This window comes from Petaurus breviceps, unplaced genomic scaffold (assembly GCF_028583685.1).
Source record: "Petaurus breviceps papuanus isolate PSGF00001 unplaced genomic scaffold, PetGlider_PUasm1.0 118, whole genome shotgun sequence".
Taxonomy (NCBI): domain Eukaryota; kingdom Metazoa; phylum Chordata; class Mammalia; order Diprotodontia; family Petauridae; genus Petaurus; species Petaurus breviceps.
The window spans coordinates 14301479-14310738 of NW_027185616.1; the positions used below are offsets into that span (position 1 = coordinate 14301479).

The 9260-nt window shown below is 39.8% G+C and overlaps 1 pseudogene; it reads right to left on the minus strand.

Annotated features, from left to right (window-relative positions):
• Positions 1–5644, minus strand: part of LOC138161036 (ADP-ribose pyrophosphatase, mitochondrial-like) — a 26079-nt pseudogene extending 20435 nt beyond the window's left edge.
• Between the last annotated feature and the right edge of the window lie 3616 nt (positions 5645–9260).

The window sequence follows — 9260 nt, forward strand, 5'->3', positions numbered from 1 at the left end:
ATTAGGTTGGGAAGCAAGGCCAGAATACCCTGGGGAGGACGTGCCACATGTGTAGCTGAGTGGGATTGCTACCTGTGAACTAGCTATTCCTGGAAGAGGCCCCAGTTAAATTTCTCAGAAAGTATTCCTGTGAAGGTGAGATCTTGTCTGTGAACAATATGTTGGCATGAGACCTAGGAAACCCACTGACTCTCTTTCACTTCATTCTAGAGATGACACATACCGTAAAACAAAAGGGAAATTTATATTAGTTGTCATATACTTAAGAAATAACACACTCAGACAAGTCTATCTTATAGGGTATCCCCGAAGTCATATGGCCATTTTAGATTTCTTTTTTAAAAACAAACTTAAAACTACACTAAGGCTTTTGGGACATCATATGCATACTTTGCATGTGCACATACACATTTTATTATTTATTTTATTTTTTTAGTTTCTAAATATTTTTCCTAATTGCATATAAAAACAATTTTTAACATTCAATTTTTTTTAAAGCAATTGGGGTTAAGTAACTTGCTCAAGGTTACACGGCCAGTTATTTTTGTGTGGGTGCCGAGTATCTGAGGCCAAAACTGATCCCAGGTCTCCTGATGCTGGGGCCGGCGCTCTTACTCACTGTGCCACCTGGCCGCCCCTAAGCAATTGGGGCTAAGTAACTTGCTCAAGGTTACACGGCCAGTTACTTTTGTGTGGGTGTTAAGTATCTGAGCCCGGAACCGATCCCAGGTCTCCCGACTCTGGGGCTGGTGCTCTTACTCACTGTGCCACCTGGCCGCCCCTTAACATTCATTTTAAAGAGTATTGAGGTCCAAATTCTCTTTCTTACTTTTTCCCCTCTGTCCTCACTGGGAAGGCAAACAATTTTATATAGATTATACATATGCAGTCATACAAAACACTTTTCTATATTAGTCATGTACACACACATTTCAAAAGGACTCTTCCACTAGTGATGTAAGACTTGAACTCAGTTCAGTTCTACACTGCTTAAACATAGTGGGACAACTTATTAACCATATGTATGACTATGGTATTGCCTTGAGTAAACAGAAGAATAAAATGGATGACCTCATGCATGTGGCACCTAAGAAGTCTGATGTGAACCTAGGTCATATTAAGAGAAACAGAGCTTCAAGGAATGAGTAGGCAAAAATCCCATATAACTTTTCCTTAATGTCTGAGATAGACCTTTAGTTTTGAATGCTACATTTAAGGAAAGAGAGCTTCCAGAGGAATGAAAATAGTGTGACTCAGCGTAGTGCCAATGCAATATTCATAGCATCAATGGTGACTGTAAACATGCTGGCATAGTTCTCAATCACAAAATATAATAGACTCTACATGTAGCAGACAGAAGTAAAACATTTATTCAGATACCAGAAATCCCCAAACCAGAAAGCCAAATCCATCATAGCAGCAAAGAAGTTAATACACCATAACATTACAGAGAGCCACATCATCCTTTAACCTTTCCAAAAACCAATACTCACAAGCCTAGCTGTCTGTTTGCCTGCCATCCTCTCTCTCCCACAATCTAGCTGCTTTGACTCCTGGCTTCCTGTGTCTCTGCTCCACCCTTCAGCAAACCTCTCCGACCACAGGCTTCATGTGATTACATTCAGCCTATTAGGGGACAGGGAAAAATCTTCAAATCAGGGAAGGCCTTCAAATTTCCTTAGGCTTATTAAGGGGCAGGGAAGATCTTCAAATTCCCATTCTTGTTACATTCAGGCTAATGTCCTCATAGGAGGATTAGTTGATGGAGTCAGGGCAGTATAGCCTGGGAGCAGAGAACACTCTAGGTGATAGCTGACTTTAAGTTTTTGAAAGACTGGAATCTGGAAGAAAGATTGAACTTGTTCTTTTTGGCCTAGGAAATGGAATTAGTAGCCATGGGTACATATATGATACATGCTTAAGAGCATAGGCTGTATGTATTAGCACACTTGGTGCAATTCCATGCATTCCTGGATGTAAGTTACAAAGAGACCAACCTTAGGTTTAGTGTTCTAACCAGTCAAGTTAGCCAACATTGTAATGGTCTGATTTGGGAACTAGCGGGTTCTTTTTCACTGGAGATAGACAGCACTGCCTTACACACAGAGATAGCATCCACTTACGAAGGGTTCTTCCTACCTCTTTCCTCCTCTCCTTTTTTCTTTCTGCTTTATTTCTTCCTGTTTGCCTTGATTTCTCTCTGTCTTTCCTTCTCATTTCTCTCTGTTTGCTCTTTTTCTAAGTCTGTTTCCTTTTGCCAGATCCTTTCTTCTTGCTCTCTATCACTCCTTTCCTGGTGTGTGTGTGTGTGTGTGTTTGCAAAAGCCTTCTGCCAAGCATGAAGGAGTTAACAAAGCAGGGGAGTCAGTAATTTAAAGGTGGATTTTCAGGGGATAAACTACAGAGCCAGACAATCTGCCTTTGGATATTGGAGAGCTAATTCTCTACATGTTTTCACCTAGTTGGCAGCAGATTGTGTTGGCTTAAATATATTAAAATTAAATGAGAGGAAGTTATGGAGGGATCCAACTTGATTGTTCAAACCCAAAGTGTTTCTATTTCTGTTTGAATTACTTCCCTCTTCATATTGGCAGTGACGTGGTATTGCCCTGGGGTGACAGGGATTGGGGGCGGGGGCAGCCTCAATGGGAAGAGAAAGGGAAAAAGTGGGGAATAAGTACCTAAGGTCCACACATAGGAAGTTAGGAAGGGGAAGAAGAGGGAAGTACCAGAGAAGGGCATTGGTTTTGACAGAAACCACCAAGGAGGTGCTACCCTCCCAGAGCTGTGTCTGGGATAACTCTTTTCTTGACCCTCAGTTATGTCCCTGGTTGGGCATACATGACAATGCATGCTATAGCAGAGACATCTCCTATATCACAGTTCAAGAACACTGGTCTAGAAGTCAGAAGGTCTGTATCTGTTCTTGACCAAATCATTGCCTTGCCTCTAACTTTCTTTTTTTTTCATATTTTTTGTCTTTATTAATTTGTTTGTTTACATTTAGTTTACTCACAATTCCTTGAGTTTCAAATTTTCTCTCCCTCCTTCCCTTTCCCTCCTGCTCCCCTCCCCCCATGGCGGCATACTATCAAGTATAGGATCTGCAAATACTTTCATATTAGACATTAGTCAGGTTATAAAGAAGGATTGTAACTGATAAGGAATGAACAATGGGAAAGAGGAAACAAAACCAAACAAGAAAAAGACAGAGCAGGTAGTTTGCTTCAATCTACATTCAAACTCTTTTCTTTCTAGTTCTTTCTCTGGATGCACATTTTTCTCTCCATCATGAGTCTTTTGGGATTGACTTATACCCCTGCATTGCTGAGAAGAGTCCAGTCTATAAAAGTTGGTCATCTACACATACATTGTGTCTGTAATTGTGTACAAATTTTTCCTGGTTCTGCTCTTCTCACTCAGCATCAGTTCGTATCCATCTGCTCCTTGTTTCTTATAGCACAATAGTATTCCATTACATTCATATACCACAACTTGTTTAGCCATTCCCCACTTGATGGGCATCCCCTTAATTTCCAATTCTTTGCCACCACAAAAAGAGCTGCTATAAATATTTTTGTACATATGGGTCTTCCTCCCACTTCTATGATCCCTTTGGGATATAACCCTAGAGATGGCATTGCTGGGTCAAAGGGTATAAAATGATTTATAGCCTTTGGGCATAGTTCCAGATTGCTCTCCAGAAAGGTTGGATCAGTTCACAACTCCACTAGCAATGCATTAGTGTTGCAATTTTTCACATCCCCTCTAGCATTTGTCATTTTCCTGTTTTGTCATCTTAGCCAATCTGACCGGTGAGATGTGGTACCTCAGAGTTGTTTTGATTTGTTTTTCTCTAATCAATAGTGATTTAGAGCATTTTTTCATATGCTTATAGATATCTTTAATTTCTTCCTCTGAAAACTGTCTGTTCATATCCTTTAACCATTTATCAATTGGGGAATGACTTGTATTCTTATAGATTTGACTCAATTCTCTGTATATTTTAGAAATGAGGCCTGTATCAGAGACATCGGTTGTAAAAATTCTTTCCCAATTTCCCACTTCCCTCTTAATCTTGGTTACCTTGGCTTTGTTTGTACAGAAGCTTTTCAATTTAATGTAATCAAAATTATCCATTTTGCATTTTAGAATGCTCTCAAATTCTTGTTTGGTCATAAAGTCTTCCCCTCTCCATAAATCTGACAGGTAAACTATTCCTTGCTTTCCCAGATTGCTTACAGTATCAGCCTTTATACCTAGATCATGTACCCATTTAGACGTGATTTTGGTATATGGTGTTAGATAATGGTCTATGTCTAGTTTCTGCCTTACTATATTTCAGTTCTCCCAGCAGTTTTTGTCAAATAGTGAGTTCTTATCCCCAAAACTGGGGTCTTTGGGTTTATCAAAGAGTAGATTACTATAGTCATTGACTGCTGAGTCTTGTGTACCCAATCTATTCCATTGATCAACTACTCTATTTCTCAGCCAGTACCAAGTAGTTTCGATGACTGCTGCTTTATAGTACAGATTAAAATCTGGTATGGCTAGGCCACCTTCCCTAGCATTTATTTTCATTAATTCCCTTGATATTCTGGACCTTTTGTTCTTTCAAATGAATTTTGTTACTATTTTTTCTAGTTCTATAAAGTAATTTTTTGGTAAATTGATTGGTATGGTACTAAATATATAATTTAATTTAGGTAAAATTGTCATTTTTATTATATTAGCTTGACCCAGTCACCGCAGGAACTCTAGCTTGGCTTCCGCTTCCTCTTGCCCCACCCCTTCCTGCTATGTCAGCAAGTCCAACAGGGCATGGAAGATCTTTAAATCCCATAACACTTACATTGGGCTACAGCTCAGGCAGGTTCAGCAGCTGACAGCCAGCAGATCTGGTGTTGGTAGATTCCCCTGGTGGTGCTAAGGTCTACCTGGGCTTGTGTTGTTAGTGCTTGATGGCTCCACCACCCTGGGCTTCTGGATCTCCTGTTGGGGTGGGGCTTTTTGGGACCCCTCCTGCCCTTCACTTCAGACTCCTTACTGCCTTGGTTACACCCTTTCTCAGTGAATCCTAAGCCATAGGCTATTTTTGCTATTTCAGGATTTTACTCTGAGTGGGACATTTATCTCTGGGTTTTCTAGGTCAGGGAGGGGAAATCGGAGCAGCTAGAGTTTACTTTGCCATCTTGGCTTCTGGAAAATCAGGTAGGTAATTTTTAAACTTCCAGGCTGTGGGTTGATAGCCCCAGGAGAAGCTGCTGTTTCTGCTGTGGGCCCTGAGCTTTCTCTTACCCAGCTCCCACGGATCCTCCATCCTATGCAGTGTGCAGGTGAGACTGCTACAAATTGCCCTTGAGGTGGGTGAGTCTGATGGCTGAGGCTCCTTCTCACTCCGCTGTAGTCTGCTCTCTAGTCCGTGCTGGTGCAGACCCCATGTGCTCCGTGCTCCCCCCTGCCTGGACCCACGTGGGCACTTTCCTGGGCTGGATTCTGCCGTGCTCTGTCTCCCAGTGGATTCTGTCACTCTAAAATCTGTTCAGATTCATTTTGTAAAGTTTAGTGATGGGTTCATGGAGGAGCTTAGAAAAGTTATTCCTCGCCTCTAACTTTCACTCAAGTTTTTACCTCTTTGTGCCATCTTCCTATTTATAAAACAGCTAAAATGTCCTCCCTTGTCCCCCTTTTTACTTATCCCAGTGAGATCTTGTGAGGACAAGTTAGACAATATAAAGCTTTCTTATGTCTCTACAAGAAGACAATTTTGTGGCTCCCAAGTATTATCATACTGTACCAGAGAATTATATGTGTACTGCTGGAAGGGACCTCAAAGGACATTTAGTTCAACTCCCTGATTTTATGAGGAAACTAAGGCCCAGAGGGGTTAAATCATGTAGTCGAGGTCACAGAGAAAATAATCATAAGAGGCAGGATATGAACTCTGGATGTGTGCATTTACCAAGTTATTTTTTTACTCTCCAGGGAATATTATTACTTTGTTCAGCATAATAAAGAAAATATCAACCAAGTGAAAAGGAAGTTTTAGTGTGGTTGCTAACTCTCCTGCTCAGTTAATCAGCAAATCAGGCTTTCATTGATGTCCTTTTTATGACCAGAAGGAGATAATGTATATAAAACACTTGGCATATAGAAATAAAAAAGTGAGTTCAAAGCCTGAAATTATTTTGGTGGCATTTGTACAACTTAGAAAGTGGGTTAACCTGGCAGTTTTGTTAGGAGTGTGGTTACTAGAATGGAGGCTGATGAGGTGAAGTAGGCATTGGAGACAATATAGGGAGGCAAAGTGAAAGTCCATCCCAAATTAGAGTAGATGAGACCCGGCACCTGGGAAGTTTAATTTAAAAAATGACCAAATCTCAGAGCCCTAGCTATCTGGAAGGACCCTGTTCTATAGTCTAAAGACCTTAGCTTCTGGGGCAATGAATTTCATGTTGGAGATGAAAATGTTTTAGGTAATATGTTGGAAATATTTGAATAGATGGGCCACTCAAGAAAAACGAATCGATGAAGAATTTTTTTGTTTCCTTTTTTCATGGAGAAGACTTTTTTTCTGGTTCAAGACCAAAGTTCTAGTCTTTTTCTGAAATGTCTTGGGGTTTTAACCTAAAAGAACATGGTAGAGCACACTGTCCTTATGAGTAGGATACAATATAACCAAGGTTGAAGGCATAATAAGCAAAGAAACACGACAGCCATCTGTCACATATATATCTATGAATGGCAGCATCTGGTAGAAATATGTCCTGTGTGGGGGCATCCAGCAGATGCTTTATGTCCTGTGCATCAGTGTTTAGTGGAGACAGTACCTCAGGTAGAGACAAAGGTTCTGGTGGAGATCAGCAGGCTTGGTGAGAACAGAAAGCATTAGTGACCCTGTAGCAATGGAAATGTGATTTGTGCCTCCAGATGTGTGCCCTTCTATCTATGTACCTTGGTGACATATTCCCTCTGTATGTTTTTCTGTATGTCTTCTAAATTCATCCACTTTTCTGCTGTTTGTATGTGTTAGAGAATATTTTTTAGGTTTGCAGGGGTAAATGTCTTTTTTTTTGTAATTCTATTTCATAAAATGCTTTTGCTCTGAATGAATTATTTCTTATGACTATTAAAGATAAATATGTTGATGGGGGCTCTTGAGTAATGGTTTTAATTGGATGCAAAGCCACAGAGTATTGTAAATCTGTGGTAATCTTGTTGGGTGACCCACTCCTTGGGAATATGCCCCCAAGGAGCTTCATGTCAGCTCAAGTCAGTTCTTGTTGGGAAATGAATGGAAACCTTGAAGAGGGGAAAATATCCATTAAAATGGACCAGAAATGAAGTTGTATTCTTTAGGTGATTAGTCTTTTAGGAATGCTTCAACATTTTGACTGAGACGGACTTGTAGAGGTCAGGAAGTCTAAACCTTTTATGTGATTTTTCAGTGATTTATTGTGATTCACTGTACTTCCCAGCTCACTAAATGAATTCTCAACAATATCCAAAGAATGGGCATGAGTTTGGGCACATTGAAGTTTCAGCACTCATTTGGGGTTGAATGGAAGTGCATTTTCTATTTCCTTTTATTCTGTCTCTGTCACCATTGGAGGCAAATAGTTTCTCCGAAGTGTATCTGTCAGCAGAGGTTCACAATTTCTAAAACATCAACACCCTCTCCCCCAGATGTATTATCTGCTCTTTCCTCTTGGTAAAAATGAAATGGAGTAAGGGCTGAAGTATATTTTTTCTTCTCTTAATAAACAATGGCTTTGAAATATTTAGAATGGAGTTTGCATAAGGGGAATGCTTCTTTTGCACAATGCCATATACATAGTAGGTACAAAACAAATAATTTCTTTCCTCAATTGAATAGAAGTATTGAATGGAAAGCATATGAAGGTGTTCACTTTGATATTGACCCTCTGATATTTGGAATCAGAGGGCTTAGGTTCAAATTTTGCCTTTTTAATTTACTGCTTGTATAGCTTTGAAGGCTCCTTGCTCATTTAGATCTCAATTTTCCTATTCTGTAAAATGGACTATGATGGAGTTGATGGGGGGGGGGCTAGGTGGTGCAGTGAATAGAGCACTGGCCCTGGAGTCAGGAGGATCTGAGTTCAATTCCAGCCTCAGACACTTAACAGTTACTAGCTGTGTGACCTTGGGCAAGTCACTTAACCCCAATTGCCCCTCCAAAAAACAAAAAAAAAAAAGAAGAAAAAATTATGGAGTTGAGCTAGACTGTTCTCTAAGGCAGAGGATAAAACATGTAGCCCACATGCCAAGTACTGCTATTGAATTTGGCCTGAACTATATTAAAATGTAATTGGGAAATATTTATCAAAATGAATAAAAATACAATAAAACATGGATGATATTACATTTTAAATCTCAGTCAACATGCTGCCCACAGGGATCCTTATGTACTGAATTAATTGGCTTCCATTTCTATTTGTGTTTGACACTACTGCTCTAAGAAGTACAAATCTAGTCAGCACTAAATCTAGGATCCCAAAATTGAGATGTTATAGGTTTTATATATATATATATATATATATACACATATATGTGTGTGTGGGTTAAAATCTATATTTATATTTATAATCGTAGCCTATCATATTACCTCTAGTCCAGCTGCTTCATTTTAGAGATGAGGAACCTGGGGTTCAGAGAAAGGTTAGTGACTTGCTCAAGGCCACACAAGTATAAGACTTAAACCTGTACCTCTTGACTCCTGTTACCTTTTCCATTTTATTCCCTTCTCTCTTAAGTTTAGTTAACTTTTCCAATCTTTCATTGCAAAATGAAATGGAAAAATTTGGATATTTTTCTCCAAAAAGAAAGTGACCGTTTTGAAAACTTCTTCGTTCCTTGGTCTGTCTGCTCACTGTGAACTTCTTTCTCTGACACCTAATTACCGCCAACTAGTCATGTGTGAGTCTAAGCTATGTTTTCAAGTCCCTGACTTCAGCTCCCGCCAAGCCCTTTCCTTGCATGTTTAGCCCCAAGACTTCAACTAAAGCCCTAAGAACTCTCTGCATATTCCTCCATTAGGCCTCTGATGGTCTGAAAATGGCTTCCTTAGGCTTTTAGACATAACAGAATTGGAACGTGTTTTTGGATTATAGTTATGGACATAGAGCTGGAAGGCATGTCAGACTATTCTAGTTCAACTTCCTCATTTTACAGATGAAGACATTAAAACCCAGAGAGACTGACTTTCTCCACATAGGAGATTTTCCACACAGTGGCAGATT